The 23,450-nt window shown below is 40.4% G+C and overlaps 1 long non-coding RNA gene across 1 annotated transcript; it reads left to right on the forward strand.

Moving 5' to 3' along the window:
- The first annotated feature begins 1,482 nt into the window (after positions 1 to 1,482).
- LOC135299489 (uncharacterized) lies at positions 1,483 to 23,418 on the forward strand. The gene is made up of 3 exons (XR_010361463.1): positions 1,483 to 1,571; positions 16,486 to 16,527; positions 23,328 to 23,418. It is a non-coding gene; the product is annotated as an uncharacterized LOC135299489 (long non-coding RNA).
- The last annotated feature ends 32 nt before the right edge of the window (positions 23,419 to 23,450 follow it).

Consider the following 23,450-nt stretch of genomic DNA (forward strand, 5'->3'; position numbering starts at 1 on the left):
TCAATGCAGCTGGCTCTGTTTATGCTGTAAGTTTTATTTTTTGTTTTATTTGTTCATAATGCGTTGATGCTTACATAATTTTGTTTGAACTTTGCTTTTGTTCTTTTGCACTTTAACCTTTCATAGCGGCTCCTTTTTTTTGCTTTGTGCTCAACCATTTCATGATGGTGACTTAAGTCTATTCCCTTTGTTCTGAGCCTTGTGCTTTTATATCCCACTCCCCGTAGAGCCATCAAATTTCTTTTAACCTAAAGGCCTTCTGCTACCAAAGGTAAATCAGCCTTGTCTAAGCTCATTCACTTGAGCCCACCAAAGAGAGATTCCCCTCCCTCTCTGTCCATCCTCACATGAGCTCATGTCCATGTAAAGATGTCAGGCATCAAAGTTCAAAGAGAAAATAGCTTGGCACACATTTCCCAGATGCTGTCAGACTGTTGCTTAGGCTCTGAAAGAATTAAATTATGTGAGTACTCATGTTGCTGTCAGAGGCCTGATGACTTCCAAGAACAAACACTGTTATCTTTAAACATACCTAGTATTTCTGAAAATCACAAAGTTCTACTTTATTGTTTAATTTATCAAAAACACGGAAAAAATGTGAAAGTCTACAACTGTTTATTAATAGTGGTGTGTAGGATGGATATATACAAAACATGTGGATCCCACATAGCTCTATTACTGAATACTGAAATTACTGAAATTCAGAAATTACTGAATTTTGGAAAAAAGAGATGTGATCTAGGGCAATGTGTCTTAAAGCACTAGAAGGAATGGCTTCAATAACAGTCGTATTTGGTCTTTTTATAGGTAAAATTTTTACCGTTTATTTTGACATAATGGATTTGGAAAAACTTCTCATGACATTTCTAGGACAAATAGAAGACAGTCAGAATTAATTTTGTTAAAATGTTTACTATGTCCCATTGGCAAACTGCGTTTTTGTCAAACTCTTTTGTTCCTAACATGCGCAAACGACATTTCATCACATTTTTTGTCAACAGAATGTAATTTTATTCCAATCATTCTGTCAACAAAAAGAAATATCATAAAATCACTTTGCTCACAAACATAAATTATATGTTCATTTTGTTTGTAGAAGAAATGGAAAAATCAAAACTTTTTCTGTGGAGACAATGAGGACTGATAGCATTTGTTCTGTGGACAAAATATTTGTGTTACAGGCAACAGTTTGTGATTTTTAGGCTGGGTGGTGGACAGAGCATGCATGAAATTCAAGGTGAAGCAAAGAAGAAATGTTTGAATGTGTTTGTTCCAGCCTTGATCCAGGACATTGAGATTAAATCAATGGACTTTGAATCAGGCCTTTGAAGGCCCAGATGTGATGCGAGGCACTGTATACACAGAGAGCACACCACCCATGAGAGGAGCTATGCCTTTCTGGAGAGGTGGCTGTGATGTCATGGAGGATACTGTGGGGCATGCACATGGCACAAGGTAGAGCATTTAGGTGGCAGAATGGGCTCCCAAGCATGCCCTTTCATTTTACTGTCTGATGTCCTGATGTGTTCTTTTATTTCTTTCCTAAATAACTGCTTTCTTGCACAGCATAGGTAATGCATTAGAGCCAAGATACATCCTTTTAAAGTGGATTTTTACAGAGTAGGGCCATTGCTGAAGAGCCTACATTCTCCAGCACAATATCAAAAAAACCTCTGTGTATTTCAGTGATTGCCAGCTGCTTTCCATTTCCCCCATTACAGCACATGAACAGTCTCTTCTTTTGTCTTCATCTTTCATCCCAATAGTCTAAATATGGCAAAATAGACGCTGCAAATAATTGTTGGATTTTGAGTGTTTAGCTCACAACTATACGTGCTGCCTGATGACTGGTTGAAAGCACCTGTGCAGAATACCAATTTCACCCTGATGTATCTGGGGAACGAATATTCATTTTAGCTACCAGCTTTTCAAGAAAATTGATACGCAGTCCGGGTATCAAGAAAAATAATGCTGTAAGATTGACTTCTCACACAACAAATGATCACTAGTGAATAACCAGAATAAACAAAGGGTAGGAAATACTTAATCAGTTAAAGATGATTGTATAGATTATTTTGGTTCAATTACAAGCAACTTGCACAGTTTTTCCTTTTGTTAAATTAGATGCAAATGTAGAATAAGGTTAAAAATCTGTACTGGACAGGGATTTGTGATCCTTGAGTTCATTCATTGGCTCTGGCACTGAGCTGCTCAGTAACTTTAGGGAAATTGTTTCATCTTCCTGTGTGCAGAAGTCCCAGCTATAAAAACGAGGTAATAGTTTCTATTTCTCTAGTGCTTCGTACTTGTGTGAGGAGTGCTGCAGAAAAAGAGCAGGTTTGAAATAGAATAAATGACCATCTCCTTTTCAGTTTTTCATTCTCCAACACCTTCTCTTCCTTCCCTGGACACTTGGGCAACTACTTAAAGCTGATGGGGCATTCACCAACTGGTCTCAGAGAGTTGTTCCTCTTCTCTTTCTTGTGATCAAGATACAGCTGCTCTGCTCCAAGATCTGCTCCTATTGACTGCAGACTATTTTATACTTGGCCTTCCTAATTTCTCACTGTTTTTCCTTGAAGTGATCCAAAAGGCTGCTGCCAAACCCTTACCTATGTTCACCCTGTGACACAGCTGACAGACTCATATCTGAATATCACCTCTCAGCCTCCTGGAGTTTTCTGATCTCCATCTCTCCTTGGCTCAACGGATCAGCAGTGCCAAATCTGCTGCCAGCATGGCTTATTGGTTGGCCTATGTCCAGCACTTGCCTTTCCCTCTGACTTCTCCTGCCTTGAGCCTGCACCTCCCTCCTTGGCTACCTCCAGCCTCCATGACTGGTACCGTGGAATGTCTTTGTGCTTAGCTCCTTCCTTAGGTATCTCTTTGGCCTTTGGCCCTATTCATGGTTCAGCTTTGAAACTATTGCATATTCTAGTAATTTTCTAGTAATCCTGCTTCTGGGGTCACACTGATTTCCACTCTGTACCTTTGTTGTTTTTGTATTTGGCATCGAGTGATATGTTACAAAGGGGAAGAAAACTGCTCTTCATTTGTAGCTCTGTGTGGAACTTTCTGTGCTAAACAGTTGGTTCTTCATCATAGCACCCAGTGACCTGTGTAACTCTGAATGCATAAGCACAAATGTTCACAGAAGTTTAATACTTAAGGATTTTAAAAAGTATTGGAGGAAGAGACGAAAAACTAATTTCTGAATACACAACAGTGCTGTAAAAAGCAACTTGTTGAGACACAGTGAGTTTTGCAAATTTTCAGGGTCCTAGAAAGAGCAGTTGCAGACTATTTGAATCTTGTTTGCAAAACAAAATTTTTTAAAAATTGGAAAAAAAAACCAACTCCTAGAGTTTTGTCCTTGGAAAGTGTATTACAATTATGTATTAACACCAGAAAAAGGCTTTGAGTTAACAATAAGTAAAATGGTACAGATTCAAGCTAGATTCAAGCATGCAGACTCACAGTTCATTTTTATGTGTCCAGTAAGATTATTTTCATGCTGCTTCTTAAACTGTCCCAGAAGAGTATGGTATGTCAGTTCATGGGCTTTTATCACTGAGAATGGTGTTTTAAAGTACAAATATACATTCAGTCTTCAGCTATGAAATATTATCTCCCTTCAGAAGTCAACTGGAAGTCAGAGAAGAGATAAATTAATAATTACAAATGCTTCATAACTGCACATCAAGTCCAGTAGTCTTGCATTAATTGAAAATCCAAGCCCCTCATGAGATCAATGGGAATTTTCTGTTGACCTTAGCAGGGAGATAAGCTCACACACACTTTGAAGGTAAGCTCACTTGCCCAGATTGGTGTGGGTTGCAGTTCCCTACCTTGCAACACGAATGTCCTTGAAGCAGAAGAGTGATCAGATTTTACAGCCTCTCCGTCCTCTGTGTCAGTGTTTTTCACCCTTTCTGCTTCCCTCTGCAGTAAAGCTGTGCACTGTTCAGCCTTTAACCCTTCTTTCCACATGATCTCTCTCATTTTTGCAGTAATTGGTTCACCTCAGGCTCAACTCACTCAATCAGGGTGCTGTGAGCTGGCCAGAGGGTCTCACAAAGGTGCTGATTAACCACCTCCAGGACTATGACCCTCTGTCCATCTTCTGGTATCCTGCAGAGTCAGAGAATGAGAAATTCATTAAAAAGTTAGCAACCAGCTTCTAAACAGCAAAGAATGGAAAATGGCAGCTCTGGCAACTCCTTGAAGCTCTATCGAAGCAATGGGAGATCTTGATGGGTGCTCTCAGCTGCATCAGTGGCAGCATCCCCAAGGTGAATATCAGGCAAAGGAGCAAGGGCACACTGACTCCTAGGCTGGAGGATGGTGGCAGAAGAGATCCCTGGTGGTGGTGCTGTGAGCAAGGGCACTGAAACTTCTCTGCACTGAGTCTCTCATCTGGATCACCCATTTTGGGGCCAGAGCTCAGATTTGTTTGCAGCTGGAGGAAGGTGACAGCAGGTGACAGAGCAGCTCTAGAGAAGAATGACAGCAGCAGCCCAAATTTGGGAAATATATCTGCACTTTTGATGTCCTTCTTGAGGAAATTACAGGAAAGACAGGAGGTATTCTGTCGTTATGACTAAGAAAATGGAGGCTACTCTGTATGACAAACTATCCTTTAACATCTGTGGAGGAAGCCATGAGTTTCTCTCAGCCCATTCTGTTCGGTCTCTGATCAAAGATGGAAGTCAAGCAGAAGACAAAATTAGGCGTGCAATTTCCGATTCATTCTCACTAGGTTTGTGCTGATGGCTTAAACAAAAAGATATCAAAGCTGGGATTACAGGCTTAGCAAGGGGACTGCATATTTCAGCACATACTGGGCTCTTTGTTGTTCTGTCACACTGGTAGAACGAGACTATTAATGCATTGTCCCAGGCAGGCTGCATTATAAAGCCCAGTGGCTAAGTTAAATGAAAAAGACCACTAAGAAAAGCAGTGTGCAGCTTCCCACTGCTCCCTTTTCCTTGCAGAAATGTCTAGATGAGGCAGGCGAGAGGCAGTGAATGAAGTTGTAAGAATGTTCATAGAGGACAAACTCATGATAGTCAATAACGTTCCTCAGCAAAGATTTCTAGCATCTACTCACTGTCCTACAAATTTTCATGACTTTCTGAAGTGCTATGTGTCAGCAGGCCACAAATATTCCCTCTTTGTGCACAGGGAAGGAATTACATGGTGGGCTCTAAGTGCTTTCTCCAGTTCTGCATTTCTCAAGTGGCTGTGGCACACAGGGGCACAGGCATCCCATTTTTAACAATAACATTAGGATGATCTTATTCATCATCCTATTTCTGAAAAGAGAAAAATTAAAGATTGTTCAACATTTTGCATCAATGTGAGTTATCTGAAGAGGGCTTGCCTAATACTAGCCTGGTATGCCAGTGACAACAGGTTTTGGCATTGTTTGCAGAAGACCAGCAGTGGCCCCAGTGCAATTTTAGGAAGTCCTGTCTCTTAATAGCTGTTGTTCATTCACATGTGCTAGTTAAGCTCCCTGGCAGTGGTGTAACCCACATTTTTTCTTGCCTCCTAGATGCAGAATTCATGACTGTCTGGTGCTGAGACAGCCAGCCAAAAACTTGCTATTCCTTGCACAGATTAGTTGCTAAATAGCAGTAACAACCTGCTCTAAAATAATATTATGACCTTTAAATTTTGGCCACCCCAGGTAAGGATGATCCCTGAGGAAGTTGTTGGGTTGAGATCCAAAGCCACCACCCATTTCCTTAGCACTGCAAGGATGAAGCAACTTCCCTTTCAGCTCTTGCTATCTGCTAGACTGCTCAGCTGAGACTGACAGCCAGTTTTTGGGGAATCACTACTCATTGCAGCTCATAGCAAGTGCATCACTCCTCTGCAGTAGGATTCCAGTCTCCTGTGAGGTCTGCCATTGCTTTCTGGGAATCATAAATGAGCACTGAAGTGTCTGCAGTGCACCTCCAGGGCAGGTACTGCAGGGCATGGGCAGCAGGCTGCTGGTCTTGGCAGGCTGGGGGGATTGTGTTGCAGGGTCAGGCTCTGCTGGGGTGAGTTGGCAGGCTCACATGGGTGTGCTGAGTCCATGTCTGCTCTGGGGTGGGTCAGAAGAGCCACTGTGCCCCTTTTGTGCCCAGATTTTCTCTCCCTGCCTCTGAAAGCCACTCCCAGTGTCACCCCAAACAAGCCCATTCACCTGCCCATGTCTCAATTCCAGGTGCTATCAACTGTGTCTGTGTAAATGCCTAAAATACAGGCAGTGGGTGAGCACCATCTATTTCAGGCATTTCACAGAGAAGAAATAGGGGATAGGTTATGTCAGGTAGAGCTACTCTTTTAATGTACAACTTAATGAACGCTTACAAAAGGCTCTGAGTACCAGGGTTTGTAAAGGTGCTATAAAGGCAGAAAATATTGTCTTGTCACTATGCTTCTCAGCTGTTTCTTCTCTTTTCAACACTGAATGAGCTGGGAATGTCTCATTTTTTTCTTCCCCCAATGCTTACAATGTTTTGTTCCCTTTTTTGTATTTTTCAAAGGTATGTTGCAACTGGGAAGAATGGCTAATATGAGAAGAACATTTCTAGGAGTCACTTTTCCCTAGGTTTGACATCCAGAGCCTGCTGGTTCACAAACAGGCCACAGAGAGCTCTTGATGGACCAGTAGGTAAATCCTCATGGCTCTTCAATGCCACCTGGCTGCAGGTGTTGCTGGGGCAATTTTGGGAAGCCCATCCAGCCCCAGCCACGCAGCCAGTGCAGGCAGTCCAGCACACTCTGCTAATCCATCTGCAGGTGGGTGATGACTGGCAGGACCATCCTTCCCCCATTTCCCCAGCCCAGGCAAAACTGAGTTGCTTTTTGGGCTGCTTTTATGTCAGAGATGGTGTTAAATAACAGTTGATCTGGCAACCTGTTTTCCTACTGCTTAATTGTGAAGGAAAACAAGACTAAAATGAAAAGGCCTTTTCCTCTTTTATTTGTCATTTTACTAATTACAGTATTACAGAATTTTCCAAGGCCATTTATGTACTGTTCAGGGATATTAGCAGAGTGCAAAACCTACTATGGCATATTATACAGTGGTGGCTCATGGAAGAAAAGTAGTTAAATTCAAACCCTTATAATTTCATGAGTTTATCCTAATGCAGATTCCATATATACATGTATATAATAGCAACTGCACAACATTCAGCAATGCTTAAAACAGAATTTCTTCCCCATGAGAGAATGAATAAGTCATTTGTCATATGTTTCCTTTAATTCATGGCTACAGAGCATTTTAGAATTGCTTGATGTAAATCTGTCTCATCTATTTGACAACTCTGATATTGAGTCATTCATTTTTATTCTATGATTTAAAAATTTCTGTATTGCAGCTAGAGATGGGTGGCTAAAGTGCTAGTTTTGGACTATGGCTTGAATGTAACAATAGCTTTTGACCCTAGCTCCAGTCCCAAGGAAAGTGAATTTGGCAATCTCATTTCAATTCATAGTGAATAGCTGTTCACATAAAAAAATCAGCACCTACCATTTGTCATACTTGGCAGCTTCTGTTTAAGAATGGTCCAGAACTGCATTACCATGGAAACTAAATTACCTACTCCTACTCCTGGCTCAGAAGGTGATTTCAGCCGGTGGTGGAGGTTTCAGATCGCTGACAGAAGGGGGTGGGGGTAACTGGGGGAGCTGCAGTGTGTGTGACCCATAAGGATGCTCGCCTCAGTCCTCCCTCCTGAATATTGCCATCTCCTGGTCACGTGCCATTGGGTTCAGACCACATGGGTTTCTCATACATCATGATTTATTTACTGATATTTCTTATGGTAACTGCTACCAGCTCCAATTTGGAGCAGAACTGTGTTGTGTTTAGTGCTGTACATATGTTTAAAGACAATTTCTACTGTGGAGACCAGGCAAGCATGACAAACTCCATATATTCTTTTTAAACTTGAAAATTAAAACAAGCGATTTGCTTGAGATTACACAGGAAAGTGGAGGCAGACCTAGCAAATGAATGCCCATTTCTTCATTCTCAGCACCCATCCAGGGTGTTACTTATTCAAAGCACTTAATTCCTCTTCAAAATTACTACTAATTTATGGCATGTGAGTTGGAAATACCACATGGTTGGATAAGTTTTGTTCCTCTCATCTACAAAAATGCTGCTGATTCATAGGACAGTATTTTATTTCAAGATGCTCAGTCCTGAAGTGAACAAACTTCATGGATTAGAGATCAATGTTTACTGGATACTGAAAGTTTTAAAGGTTATTTAGATACTGTATGTTGATTTTGTAGTAGTGACCTAATGACCAAAACAAAAGATGATTTCTATTTGCTGAGCTGCATATACCACCCCTTTACCTCACAGATACTGCTACTTTATGAGATGCATATAAAGGCTAGAAAATAAATAAACATGGAAAACCAACAATAATATGGAACACTCTTGTACTCAGCGAGCTAGAAACTGAGCAAAGAGAAACAAAAGTTTTGCCATTCCTAGTGTGGTGGCTTAGGTGCAAGGACAAAAGGCTCATCAAAGCCACGTTGGATGAGGCTCTGAACAATGTGGTCTTGTGAAAGGTGTCCCTGCCCATGATTTTTAAGGTCCCTTCCAACCCAAAACCATTCTATGATTCTGTGAGAATCCTCTGAAGATTTGGCTCTTAGTGCATCAGATTTGCACCATGGAGCAAGAGTCCTTCACTTCCCAGCTGGAGGTGGATGCTGCTGGGAGGAACAGGATCATGAGCACCCACCTCTGCAGGACACCCTGGCAATCTGTGCCTTTCCACCCCATAGACTCCTGCCACACCCTCCTTCATCCATGGGCATGGACTGCTCCCTTTATTCGGGCACAGCAACAGCAGGGCTGCTGAGCATGGACACCCTTCTTGCTTTGCCCTTGCCATGGCCCTGGCAGAGTATTTGGGTCTCTTCTGCTCTGCATTTGCTTTTTATATGCATCTTTCCTATTTAAGTGTCACAGATCACTGCACCAGCTGATTAGCCTATACATGAATGGAATACAAAAGAGCAAGTCCCCAAGTTGTAGGTAAGACCTTTTGTGAGATTGACTGGCTAAAAATAAAATAGAAATTGGCTCTGAGCTTTTGAGAATCTGTCTCTTCCTCAGGCCACAGGAAAGAAGAGCAAGGGGTAGCACTTCATAATTAATTATGAATTTATAATTAATTTGAAGCCCAAATCAACAACCTAATAGAGGAACTGCTATTACTTCTGGATTCTCAGAGTCTATGAAAGAGTTTGATCCTTGCAAGCAGTTTTCAAAATTTCAGGGCCTTTTTCTATTAAGTTTGATTTTTTTTATCCCCAGCATCTTAGTCTTGTGTACAACCCTTTTTCTGCTTAAGGGACCAGATCAATAGCTGTACTTGGTCTCTAGGCTCACTACAAGTGAGTGCAAATGGTTATCCTCCCTGGGTAGGAATGATTCGTTTATTAATGTAGGTTTATGTATCGTTTTGAAGGTTGGTGCTTTTGACAGATAAACAATGCAAAAATGTTCTGTGATTCTGCAGCACATAATCTGATGCTCATTGTATGCAAAGACTCCTTACTCTGTGCTATAAATACAGCATAACTTCCCTCAGGGTTGCATGGGGCTTAAGCAGACTGGTGGGGTGGGATTTTGAAAAGCAGTCAAGGCTGACCTTTTCCTGCCTCCCCCCTAACGCTGATGGTAAAAATTCCTGCTGACTTCAAGGAGAGAGGATCTGGATCAGTGTTGAACACTTCTGAAAATCCCACCTGTAAAGCCTGCAGAGTTCATTATAGGGGCAAAATTTTGTATAAAGCCCAGCAGGGACATACAGAAATTGTTAGCAACTTATTAATGGCCTTCACAGTGGATGTGTGTATTGAATTTAATTGGGCTGCATCCCAGTAAGGCCCTGATATGCTTATGATTAATTTTCTCTACAGTCTACCTTTAACTTTTCTTTGAAACTGGATGGACACTCCATATTTGCACTTTTATAGAAGACTGGCAGTGAAATAAAGCATGCAGGTAATTATGCCCCAAGGAAGAGCTGTAAGTGAGGTAGACCCTCAGTTAATGTAGCTGGATGGTAGCAATTTGGTGTCAATCCCTCTTGATGTCCTGCAGAAATAAAGCAGCATTCAATGTGATACTATTTAATTTTTGTGGGTACAAGCATGGTTAAGTTTCTTTGTATGAGGTCTGGTTAGTAGCGTGAAGACATAAAATAAGTGTTGAGCACAGTGACACACTTGAAAGGGCAGGTTATATTTATTCTGTGTTGTGTCAAGGGCATGCTGCTTGCTAACTGTAATTAGGCAGTGTATCTGGAGGTCTGTGGCCAAATAGCAAAGATGTCTTTGCAGAGTATAAAAGGACTATTGTGTTAGTCCCTGGTCTCAGAGGGTATGAAGATGTTTCCCTCTCCTGTCTCTTATTACTCATACTTGGTTACTTTTATGTAAATTCAGCCATAAGGAGAGCTGACAAGACTGTGACATGAAGAAATTTCACCTTTTTCACTGAAACAGGGCTTTTATTGTCTAGTAATACTGTCATAGTTCTCTGCAAAGGAAAGAAAGATGTTATTGAAAATCGCATAATTAGCAGCTTGAGGTATAAACCATATAGAACCCTGTGTTCTATGATAAACCCCTTAATTAGCTTTGTAGAGACTGTTTAAAAGCAAACATACATGCATCCTTATCACTAAATAATTATTTGCAAATAAACCCTTTTTCAACATATCTTAGGAAAACACAGGATTATTAGTTGGCAGAGTTAAGCCAGCTGAGTAGCTGAAAAAGCATGAAAAGAGCTACAGAAGTTCTTTCAGAATCCTGCTCTCTTTGGCATTATTTCTCTAGAGCTTGATTTATCAAGAGGAGAATACAGTATTTGGTTTCCCCATAAGTAAGCTCTTTTCATGTTTTGTCTTTGAAATGAAAATCGTCTTTTGGAACAAATATCTGCTCTATCAGATAACTGCATGCTTGTCATCCCTAACAGTGTGCTGGCAGGAAGACTGGGCGAGGATTTTTCTGCAGTACATTGAGTACACAGTGCTGGCACTAGATCAAGAATCAATTCCTCTGATATCGAAATATTGACTTGGCATGGGCAGTCTGATTTAAATGCTTATCATTCTTGACTTTGTAGGCTACATACATACTGCAAACATTTTTCATTCTGGGTCTGAGAATAAACATCTTTACAGCTGCCTGGCCATTTCTATCAGAATAACAAAGGGGCTGTGTGCATGTATGAGAGCCTGTGTGTGTGACCAAAATTGCCAGCAGACTAATGCAGCCATCGCTTCTGTGTAGGGCCGTTTAGAAGAAGTTAAGAAGGGTATTTTTAATACTTGGTATTACACAGTGTTGTTTCTCCGAGTGCAAACACAGGTTTCACTGCTCAGTCTGGGTGGGTGCTGGCCACTGAGCCGATAGAAGGGAGAACACAAACAAACACCAACACAATTATTAAAACATTTTAAAATCTTTGCAATGTGAAATAATACTACCACTAATGCTACTAATAAAAAAAGTAAAGATAATTTCCCACAGGCAATCAGAACACCTATTAAGTTAGCAACGGCGTTTAATTGACATTATCGCATGCTTCAGTGAGGAAGACAATGGATCTTGCGGGTGCGCAAGTGGAACGCATTTGCATTTCATAGATGATTAAAATAGATTTGATTGCATTTGTCTGAAGCCTGGCAAGTGAGGGCACATCTGCTGCATTCGATGTGCCCTGCGTTTCCTAGGACTAATGGAGTGCACTGAGTCACTGCAAGACGGGCTTTTACCTCTGAAAGTCCCACGGCACCTTCTGCTGCATGGCCAGCTCCTTTGTTAGCCCTGGAGACCTCTTCTTATAAAGAATTGATGTAAAGTAGAGCAAGAAGGGAAGGATTTGAGGCAGTGAACTTGTCTTCATCTGGTTATGCAAGAGCCCTTGGGCTTTCTGCTGCTTCAAGGTAGAATTTATAAGGTGAGATGAAAGGTAATTTAAGTCATTAATTTGTGTTAAGGGCTGGCAGAACAACAACAGCGCATTTAATCTTGCTGTGGAAAAAACTGGTGATTTGCAGAGTAGGGGTCAGAATCAGGGGTCTGACTTCCTCTTCCACACAGCTTAAAAGGTGCTGCTTCAAAATGGAGAGTTTTATTTACTAGAAACATAAAGCTGAGTTAATTGTCTTTGAAAAAACATCCAAGAACTTTAAATATAATATAGAAACCAATTAATTAATGGTACTAAAATGTTTTCCTCCTGCTTTTCATTACTTTCCCATCTAAATTCAACATTAAAAATGCACTCCTGGCAGCAGTTCAGCTCAGACTTGTCACCCACCACCCGAGCCCTGTGAAGGACAAGGGCTGCCCTGTGCTCTGCACGGGGCAGTGCCCTCTCCTGTGAGCCCACCTTTCCCTCCCCAGCCCAGTGGCCATTCTGCAGCTTTCTTCTTGGCAGTGCTGTGCTTTTTTGCCAGCCAGTGTAACCACCCTATGGCTCTTGTCCTTCTCTACTACTTCCTTCACTGTCCTGAGTGTGTCTCCTGGACCCTTACTGACTTCCTTGTCTGTGGATTCTGCTGTTTATTGTTTCTCTACTCCAAGGTGCCTTCTATTTTTGCTGCCTTTGTGTTCCTTCTGGTCTTGCTACATGTTGTGCTCTGCTGTCCCTTATTCTCACAGCATTACTCTCTTTCATGTGCCAAATGATTGTTCTTCCCTTTGAGAAAAGTCTCTTAAAAGCACATTGCCCTCACATCAAAGAGTGAAATTAAGAGGAGCTGGTTTGACTGGGAGAACCTGGAAAATATGGCTCCTCAGCTGATGAAAGCAGTTTGTTCAGGACACCAGTGTCTCAGAATAGCAGGACGTGTTCAACAGTAATTATGATGGGTTACCAAAGGAGCAAATTTCTTGGATGGCTCCTGTGCTGCCACGCCCAGTGGTCTCTGTGTGGCCGTGATTGTGGCCGTGGTTCTGCCCTGCACCCTCAGCACTCTGGGCTATTGTTGTTCCTGTCTTTCAGTCCCACTCCTGGCTCATGGCATCCCTGCCACCACTGTGATCTGTACAATTCTGGCATTGCTCATTTCCTGCCTCTCACTCCTTCTATGCCTTGTGCTTTTCACTGGGACATTTCTGCATCCCCTGCTCCCTGAACTCCTTTTCTCCTGGCCATGGCCATGCCTTGTTGGTCTGGACTATCCCTGTATGTGGTATAGGACAAGTTCCACAGGCTGAGTGGTAGCCACAGGGAGAACAAACGCATACGTGCTGGATTTTTTTTTTTTTTTTTCAAACTATGTTACTTTTGGGAAGAAAATTACTGGAGATGTATGTCACATTGTTAAAACAATAATTACAGTTTGCCTGTTGTGAGTCTTATTTTAATCATGTGCATGTTGCAATTTCCCCCCCTTTTACTTAAATAAAATATTCCCATAGAGAAAGAGTGCTTATAAAAAAATTCTCACCATTTATTGGCAATTCTTTTCCCTTCAGTTTTGTTGCTATTTAATCTTAGCCCCTTGAGACAAGTTGCACATATTAACCTGTCAGAGAAATGTTAAAATTGCATGACACTTAGAAATATATTCAGAAAGTCCATAAAACCATCACAATGGTTCTGTTTTTTCTCCTCATCGGGTCATGTACTTTAACAACATTTCTCCATATACTGGATCTCTCACCCTATAGTTTTTTAATGTGGCCTCCCAGTTGGAAATGGCTTTTTGGAGGTTTTTGGATCACCAGCCGGAGAAATGTGGGCCCTTGCTTGTGACCACCAACTGGTCTAGGGTCCCTAAGACATCAAGACAGACAGAAGCCATAATCTAAGGCCTCATTTGAGTATTTCTGCTAGGTTGTAGGTAAAGCATCAAGACAAAATCTAGAGCTGAGCCTTTCTGAATGCTAACTGATGGAATAGTGTGGGCTACTATTTCCATAAAAAAATTGACAAGCTGCCTGACCCATGACTGCTTATGCACAGCTCCTTTTATAAATTACTGGTGATATTTGTTTGCTGTGAATCCCCTAATGGACCAAGACATCTCATTAAGCTATGGGGAAGGTCTGTTTCATTGGGTGCAGCTGGCCCTCATTTCTGAGGATGGGGTGGAAGGTAAGGAAAGGCCAAGGGAAAAAGAGCTTGGATAGTGAAGAATGATGATCAGTGGTGCCTGCTTTTCAATAATGTTTTCACTCATAGGTTTCAGAATATAAAATATGAATTTAGACACACAGTCTGGGAAACAAACATTTCAGAGGGACACTCTGGATCCTGCAGTCAAGAGAAATCCCTTCATAATACAAATTGCTATTTCCACATGACAACACAGACACCAAACTCAAGGGGAAATATGGTTTTTAGCTTCAACAGTGTTTATCTGTGGTAAATGCTTGGGATATTCTTAATCAAGGCATACAAATAGTGTTAGTGTTTAGGCCTGTCCTTGAAGCAGTGCAGTATGGAATATAAAATCATTATTAATACACAGGTCATGAGTTTGTAGATTTCATTTTTATTCAAATAAGGAAAAATTGTTTTTTATGTTAACATGTACATGCTAAAAAATTGTTTACCATGTTTCAGAAACACAAACATAAGGCTAAATTAAGCTTGATCAGTCAAGTCTGACTGTATCCTCTTTAATATAACACAGCTGACAATTCTAATAGTGAAGCTTGCAAGCTGTAGAAAAAGCATAATTGTTATACACCTTTGGGAGAGAGCTGGTAGCTAAGAAGTTTCTCTCCTTATTTCAGAAAGAAAAATGTTCATATGCAACAGAAATCTTTATTTGAAGGCAAAAATAGCACCTCTCTGTCATGTGCTCTAATTAACTTGCTGTGATGTCGCTCTGGTGATGGACACAGAAATAGACATTTGCTTTCCTAAATCCTGAAGTAGAAAATGAGGCATGAGTCAGGAGGATACAAGAGGGCAGAACTCATTTTCTTTTAATTACTTTTATTCAGGTTATATCATCCAGCAGCTGTTCAAGTTTCATTTTGAGTTGTTGGATCATCCTGAAATCCTAGCATGTAATTTTTGATGGGCATTACTCTCTTCTCCTTTATACATATATAAGATTTAATATCTAAGTGCTGATAGGGAACATAGACAAGTGAAGAGTGTTCCCATTAACTGTTGAAGTATATAATTGGCCATCAAGTCTCTGACACTAAAATAGACAAGGCAAAAACTCAGCAAAAATTGTGGCCAAACAATATGAGAGTTCTCATCACTAAGCAGATAGCCAGGGAAGTGTCTAACTGTTCCTCCAGCTGGCACACACAGTCAAGGCCTGCTCTGGGGGAAAGCAGTGCCATTCACAGCTGCGTGGCAAGGTTTGGATGGCTGTGAAGGCTTCACCACAACCTCTGCTTGGTGCCAGAGCTTCAGGGAGCTTTGGGACTCTAGATGGAGCTGGCAAAATTAAAGTTGTAACCAGGTGAATGTCAAGCCCCAGTGGCTTTCTCTGCTTTTTAGTCTGCAAGGCAGGTCTGGCTGAGGGCAGAGGAGGGCTCTCCCAAGGTACAGTCCTGCTGAGTACTTGCCAGCCTCCTGGCTGCTGCCACCAGTGTCTGAATCCAGTCCTCAATCCCAGTGCCTCCCCTCCTCTCCTCTGCAATGAGAGTAACAGGACTGTTTTCCAGCAACATATGACAATAAAGACAAAATAAAGCCTTCTGAAGTACCACATGCCTTCTGCAGCTGAGGCACACCATATCTAGAAGCACTGCTGAAGGCAGGCAGTGCCCTTGGAAGCAGCAAACTTGTGGAGAAGGCAACGGATGGACTTGCTGGGGACTGCATGAACTTACCCCTCCATATATGTGCAGTCATTTTCCTGCCTTTTTTGAGAAATAGTAGGAAAATGTGAATAACTTAGAAAATTCTGCTTTTCAGTTCCTCTTATGTTGGGGCTGGCTTCTTCCAGTCATGGACAAAAGACTGAACCTTTTATATGTGTCAGTGGACTGATTTTCCACTGCAAGGTCTGTAAGCACAGTCTCTTGCAAGAAAGTACTTACGTGGGGGGGTTTTTGTGCCTAGTTCTTTTCCATGCCCTCTTGGGATATTGGGTGACAAGTAACTGCCTTGTCTTCTAATTTTGGATGTGACCCTGAAAGAGTACAGGGTGCTTGAGACAGCATGAAAAAAGCTGTGTAGAAAATCTTAGTACAGATTAAAAAAAAAAGGAAAAAACCTGAAAATAAGAGTGTCAATATAGAAGCCACATTATCTGTACTATTTGAGGGTATTTGAAAGTCTGTAAGGTCTCTGAAGCCTATTTTCTATGTACATTTAAGATGCCTTGACAATATAAATCAATATTTCAGTATTTAAAATCTAGGAAATGAAATCTGTATAAAATGGAACTGCTTGAATGAATTTTGACAGCCTCTCCTACATACATTATTTATTTTTTATTGTTTTATTTTTTACAGATGTGGATGGTGGCTGAACTACTGCTGTAAACTTGTACCCAGGTAGCTTTAAAACACATATTATTGGCTGAGTTCATAGTAATGATGTAGTTTAGTTATAAAACAGCTTTTGTTGCAAACAACTTTACAAGCTTTAAATATATATCAAACTACTGAATATATGAGAACAATTTTCATCTATACCTGAAATGCTCTTATATGGAATGGGTGATTCATAGCAGATCCAGAACACATATAAAACTTCTGAAAATATATTTAGCAAAGGAAGTCAAGGCTATTTTAAATTTATGTTGAGCTGGAATTAGAAAGTGCCTACAACAGTGCCTTAATAGACAAACTCCACCAAAGAGAGAGTCCTGTATCTTTAGGATTTACAGACTGACCAGGGATTTGATTTAATTCTCTGCTTCCAAAGGGCCACCTTAGCCCACCATCACAAGCAGCATGTTGTGCCTCGAGTTTCCCAGTCCAACAATGGCACCACTGTAAATCAGCACCTCCAGGTTTTATACCACAGCCCTGTGTCCTGAAGGTCCCACCTGACCTTGGGCCCATCCTTGTTCAGTTTCACTGTTGCTGGCATCAGCCCCTCTGAGTCAAACATGGGGGCTCAATGCTACATTTTAACCCTGAAGTCCACTCTGTTTTAGCACTTTTTTTTTTAGTTATTACTCTCTGTTTAAACTTTTTTCCTCCCCCCTGCAAGCTCCATACATTTCAGATTCTTCTAAATGGATGCAAATGGCTCTTATTGAAAAAACAGAAACCAGAAAATCACTCCAGGACAAAAGCTATCCCCAGCATGTTTTAATGTTCAAATTAGAATACCCTCCCCAGTGCTGAAATGGGGTTCATAATGGAAATGCTGACATCCTCACCAGACCCTATTGGCCTGTTGCTCTTTTGTCCTGCAAGTTATTAAAATCTAGCCTGGTTGCCTAAGAGACAGGGTAGCTACTTAGAAGATATTTAGCCATCAGTAAAAATTAATGTCCAATGTATTTATTGGAAAAATACACTTAATTAAGCACTCAAGTTATACAAGCCACCCACCAACTACAAATGTGTTCTGGCAACAGAAATATTGTCATTACCCTGGGTCTGCTTCATGATGTTATTTTCTTAAGTAAATGCATTTTTTCAGCCTAACAGTTCTGGCTACAGCATATTGATAAGATAACTCTGCACTAAAAGGGAGATGTAGTATTTTTAGTCTCCTTTTCCAGTTACCAGTAGTTCATTAGTGACACTGTTGTGCGAGTGTTGATTCATTAAGAGTCTTTTCATTAACAGTCTGACATGCATATGTAGAAGAAAAAGCCAGGAAAAGTAACAAGACACTCAGCATTTTCTTCTGCTTCTTTGGTACTTGTATCTTTTGTTATTTCAACAGATGAGCTGGAAGCTTTCAAGGCTGCAGGTTTTAAGCCAAACTTCAGTGTGTGCAGTCTATTTTTTCTTAATTTGCCCACCTAATGTGATTTCAGGGGCAAATTCTTATTTTTCTAGTGTAAGTGGTAGACGGCAACTGCATGTGAAAATCAGATGTGAAAGTTCTGTTGCTTTTAATTGAAGCCTTAAAGGCTAACATGGAAACACTAGGGAAAATAAGACTTTTGCTCTGTTATTTAAACAGGCTGTTAGCCACATCCCTAAAGTTTATATGGCTTTGGATAGATTAGGAGCTTTTTACTAAGCTATCAAATATATCATATTCATTGAAATTCCTAGCAAAAATATAAATATGTATTTTTTGTTGTTTATAATTGCCATTTAATTGTAGGACCAAATTCCATAGCTTAACATTTATACAGCGCCTGATACTTTAAGCATTGCACAAATATTAACTAATTAATAAAAACATCTGAGCAGCTCTTCTGAGACTGTCAGATTCCAAAGAAGTAAATTCCTCTTCCTGAAAAACAGGACTGTTCAAGCAAACACACTGTAAGCTTTTAAATGGCAAGTCCAAAATGACACAGTGGGACACCGTTTCATGCCTGAAATCTGAGCATAAAGCCTTTATTTTTCCAAGTTATTTTTTTCTCCAGCCTTGTAAATAAATACTTGATAATGACTTAGGAAGCAGAGGGGAGGCAGGCTAGAGATGAACTTGACATTGGCACTTACTTTGTTTTCATCTCCATATAGTATTTCATTGGAATGTAATATTACATTGACTTATGTATTCATTCAATCATTAAATTCAACAGGACTCTTCAGTTCTGTCATCAAAAAAGCAAAAAAAAACAACAGAGCAAACTGTATGGATTTAACCTTTGTTCTCCTTCATGAGAATTCATCAAACAAATGTGTGGCCTTTAAGTACTTTGCGAGTTATTTTGGCTTTGAAAGGTCTGATTTAGTGATGCAAAACTGTGTCGTTATCTCTGGCTTGCAAACAAGTCTGAAAAGCTCAAACCCTACCCATAGCATATTGTTTGATGACTTTAAGCTACACTGGCCCTTCTGTTTTCCTACTCAGGGCTTTACTTTCCATGATAATCTTATAATTCTGGTCCCTCTGTTTCAGTCAAAGAGATGACATTTCAGAACACATGTGACCAGCAAGTAGTTATTGCTGTGCATTTTTATATTCAGCATTGTGTCTGTAGAACAATCAGGATAAAGTGAATTTCTACTGTTGGCAGGTTGTGATTTAAGGTGCACGCAGAACAGTAAAAGATGAGAGTGACCAAGGGGAAAAGCTGGCTTGAGGAGAATGGGGTATGACTGGATTTGTGTTTTGAAATTATTTCCTTGGAAGCTATCTTTTTGAGAAATATTTTAAAAAATACTTTGTTGTTTAAAACAGAAGTGTTAGTGGCTAGTGATTTTTAATTTTTAATTTCTTACTTTCCTTCTTCTCACCCGTCTCCTGGGGCAATGTGGAGACAATATATTTTTTAATGATAATTTGTGAATTTGAGAACTTAGGTGGCTCTTTATGCATATATCTGATAAAAAAATTTAATATGGAAGATGTTTTTACAGAACTTTTTCTGTCTTCTAAAAATTTTTAAGCATACTTTACATTTTGGGAGCAGCTGTAATTGCAAGGTTGCAAGCAGGGCGTAGAGGTTGGAATATCACCTTAGGTTTGTTTCACTTGGGGAGTTGTGTTAAGGATGAATGCAGGGAGCCTCAGAAAGTTAGTTCAAAAATTAAATTGCAAAAAGGAGGTTGAAATGAAAATGATTTCTGAGATTTCTGGAATCTCAGAAATCATCCTGCAGTTTGATTTCCTGCCATGTTGTTTGCATGTCTAATTAAAGAGCTATAATATGTGTAAGACAATTTAAAAATAGTGAAAAAATATTAAAGATAATGTAGATGTGATTTCACAAGAGATGTGCCATTTATTTTGTTTGACAGCCAGGGACAACTGAATGGGAGTGAGATCAGGAGGGTATGATGGCAGAATATTCATTACCTAAGTAGAATTTTGGCTCTAAAGCAGCTTTCTGCAACTTCTGATCACAGTTTCCCTTCACATTGCCCAACATGCTACGTCAATATTTATACATTTTGGATAATCAGCCAATGTCCTACAGCTCAATGTACTTTTTGTGGTGTGTACTCTCTATCCAGGGAACTTTGTTTAAGCTTGTCAGTTCCATGAATACCGCTTCAAGCATAACCTCTGGGCACTCTTATAGCAAGAATCTTATAGCAAGATTTGCCTGCATGGTGAAGAGAACAGTTTAATAGCATGAGGTGAACAGAGATTTAAAAAATCTTCAAATGAGACACCTTACACAGAAGTGTCTAGAGCAGAAGGGAAATTAATAATCACTAAGTGTGAATTTACAAGATATCTTTGCATAAATTAAAATACTCTCAAAAGACTATCAACAGATCTTAGCAGACTGGGCAACAACTATGGAGCAGAAACACAAAATAATTAAAAAGTACTTAAAAGTAGAGGAATTTAGGGTTGGCCATGCATGATCAAAGTTGTAACTCTACTTGGAATAGAATCCCTGCAAACAGAGCTTAAGGCCATCCCAACCACAGCAATTATTTTTAACCTAATCAATCACTGCATGACTCTGCCCTAAATCTGCAGTTCTTAAATATTTGATATAACTAATTAATATATTAACAAAAAATGCATTTAATCAAGATGGGGATATCTATAAAAACTATCCCCAAACATCCCTCATGGTTTTTGACTTACTCACATCAGTATGATGTGAGAGCCCAAGGCTTATTTTCAGTGGCTCTGCTAATGGATCTTGTCCTGCCTTGAGCCAGACACTGGCAGAGAGTTTGCTATACAGGGGGTGAGAAAATGTGGGGCTTTGTTTTATGGGCTGTGAGGCACCTCAGAACCCTTGTGTTGGAAAAGCAGAAAAGCACAGGTTCCCACCCACTGTTTTGCACCTTTTCACATTTTTGGACATAGTTTCTTATGACCCATGTGAAAGATTTCTTGTGCTATTGAGGAGGACTGAATAATCTGTCTTTTTCTACTCTGATTATAATTTCATCAGAAAGCTGAGATATTTTGCTCCTGATCCTCAGCTGGCAGGAGTCAGTAGCTGCCCCACAGCTGGAGTGGATCTAGTTTATCTTAACTTTTGGAAGCTCAATAGCACAATTTTTGGAAGGTATTTAAAGTTCTATTTCTTAGTGCATTTTCCCCCAATTATTTCATTTTTATTTGTTAGATTTTATTTGTCTTTTTCAAATGTTCTTTCTGTTCTAAAATCCAATCTGCTTTACCAGTAAATTAAAATACTTATTCTCTCTGCAGCACTATTTTAAAATGACACTTTGCTTTCAGTTATAAACTATGCTAACGTTTTTGATTTATTTCCTTTTTCTTATTACTATTGATATCACAGCTGCTGAATTTTTTAACATACTTGTTTTAAAAAAATAATTTGAATTAAAAATAGTTGGAAGTCTCCCAGACTGCTGTTCAGGAAATCTCACAGTTTACAGTTTACAGTTCAATTTCCATTAGAGAGCACTGTGACATTCAGCACAGGGCACTCTGCAATATTCAAGCAGTGTGGGGAATTCCCTGGGGACAGTGTAATATGGTGAAGAGGGGCGCACACACACCAGAGTGTTGTGGGACTGTGCCACTGGAAGAGATGAACTTTCAGGTGTAATACAAAAGCAAAAGCAAGCAAACTTTCTGCCCATTAATCTGGCTGTTGGAGCATGCTACTCATGGAGCAGCTGGAGAAGCAGCGGGAGGTGGGTGTGCAGGTGAAGGTAGTAGTCAAGTTTGAGATGGTTTACAGTACAGGGAGATGGCTGAACTGAAATGAGCAATGCAAATATAGGTACTGCAGAAAATAAGAGGAAACTGAGGTGAATAAGAGCATTTAACAGATAGGAAGTTACTGGGGCTAGACTAGAAAGTGTTTTGCTACCAGCATGTAGCACTTCATGCCGTGGATGCTGACAAAGGGAATCTCCTTACACAGAACAAGGTGCTGAGGTAGACAGAGTTGTTCAAAAGCATCTTTCAGGCCAGTGGCAAAACCCGGGGTACATCTCACTCCCCAAAAACTCTCCATTGCTGTAGACACAGAGCTTGAGCCTGAGCACTGGCATCAGCATTGGGACAGGGCACTGGGGAGTCATGTGTTAGCTTGGACTATGATTTTAATCACACTTCTGGAGACCAAGATGAACAGCACTCAGCCCTTTTGGCTAATAGTGACCATACATTGTCTGAATAGCAACATGTCCTCACTCACCTGACACTGTCCCAGACAGCTGAATTCAGATATTGCCACATATTTTTAATTTAAGGAACAAAGTGGCAGGAAATGGAGGAGCAGAAAGGGAAAGAGCAGTGGCAAAGCTGACAAGGTTTTGTGTGTGGCTGAAGGGCAAAGATGATACAGTAGGGAGAAACCCTGGAAAGGGGAGGGGAAGGGTGATTAGATAGCTTAATACATTTTTTTATTTCAGCATTTAATTTCCTTAGGAGTACATGCCGCATTTTATGTCAGTGACAGATAATGAAGGAGTCAAAAGATAATAAGCTCGGTATTCAGAGAAGATCCCAAGAAGTGGTATGTTACAGGGCTGTTTGGAAAGCTGAAATTCTCTGGTGATAGGAGATGGATGAGTTGGCTGAATGCCCCATGAGATTTTCCTCAGTCAATCTAAAATTAATTCTCCTTCATAATTAAAATACATTTTATATTTTTAGGAACAGTTCTCTAAGTGGTTTTTTTTTTCCTTTTTTTCCTTACTCCTTTTTACTGTGTATCAGAGCCAACCACTTTAATTGCTAGTTTGCCTGAGTTAGGATGAAAAAAATTCCTAGAATGTTCATGGCTGTCTGTCTTAGCTACTCATTTGGTCTTGTACCCATTGTATAACCTATCATGTATTTCTTTCTGCAATAGATCTTTAAGGCAGTAACCTGCAAGTATTAACTCAAAGATAAGGAACTGTGACACAGTCAGAAAATGCAGGTTTCCCAAGGTCCCGGGGTAGTGAGTGATGGACAAGGATTTTGAACTTCAACCTCTCCTTTTTTGGACTGTTTTTCCTGCCCAGTAGTCCAGCACTGATATCTATATCAGGAGTTATGTAGGTGACACATGGAAAATGGCATTCAGTCCAGTGGAGCCCCACACAATGGGCCAAATGGAGTTTTCAAAAAGCTGATGCACTGGTTTGTGCCTGATCCTCCCACAGTGTGGATAAAGCTCCCACTGGCTTCAGTTCAGATGGTTTCACTTTGGAAGCCCTCTGGAAAAACCCTAAAGCGAATCAATTTTTATTCCATTTTATTTTTTATCATGCTCTGGTGGAAACTTCCTGTGGGGTAAACTCAAACCAGCTCACTCCCATTTTTCATTCAGGCTGTTTAACTGAGAATATCCCAGTGCTGACCCCAGCCCACAAGCCAGCTTCTGTTTCTGCTAAAGGCACTGCAAGTCTGGCATCAGGAACAACAAAAGCAGCAGTGGCTGACCCTCATTTAA

The sequence above is a fragment of the Passer domesticus genome, chromosome 4, assembly GCF_036417665.1.
Source record: "Passer domesticus isolate bPasDom1 chromosome 4, bPasDom1.hap1, whole genome shotgun sequence".
In the NCBI taxonomy this organism is placed as follows: Eukaryota; Metazoa; Chordata; class Aves; order Passeriformes; family Passeridae; genus Passer; species Passer domesticus.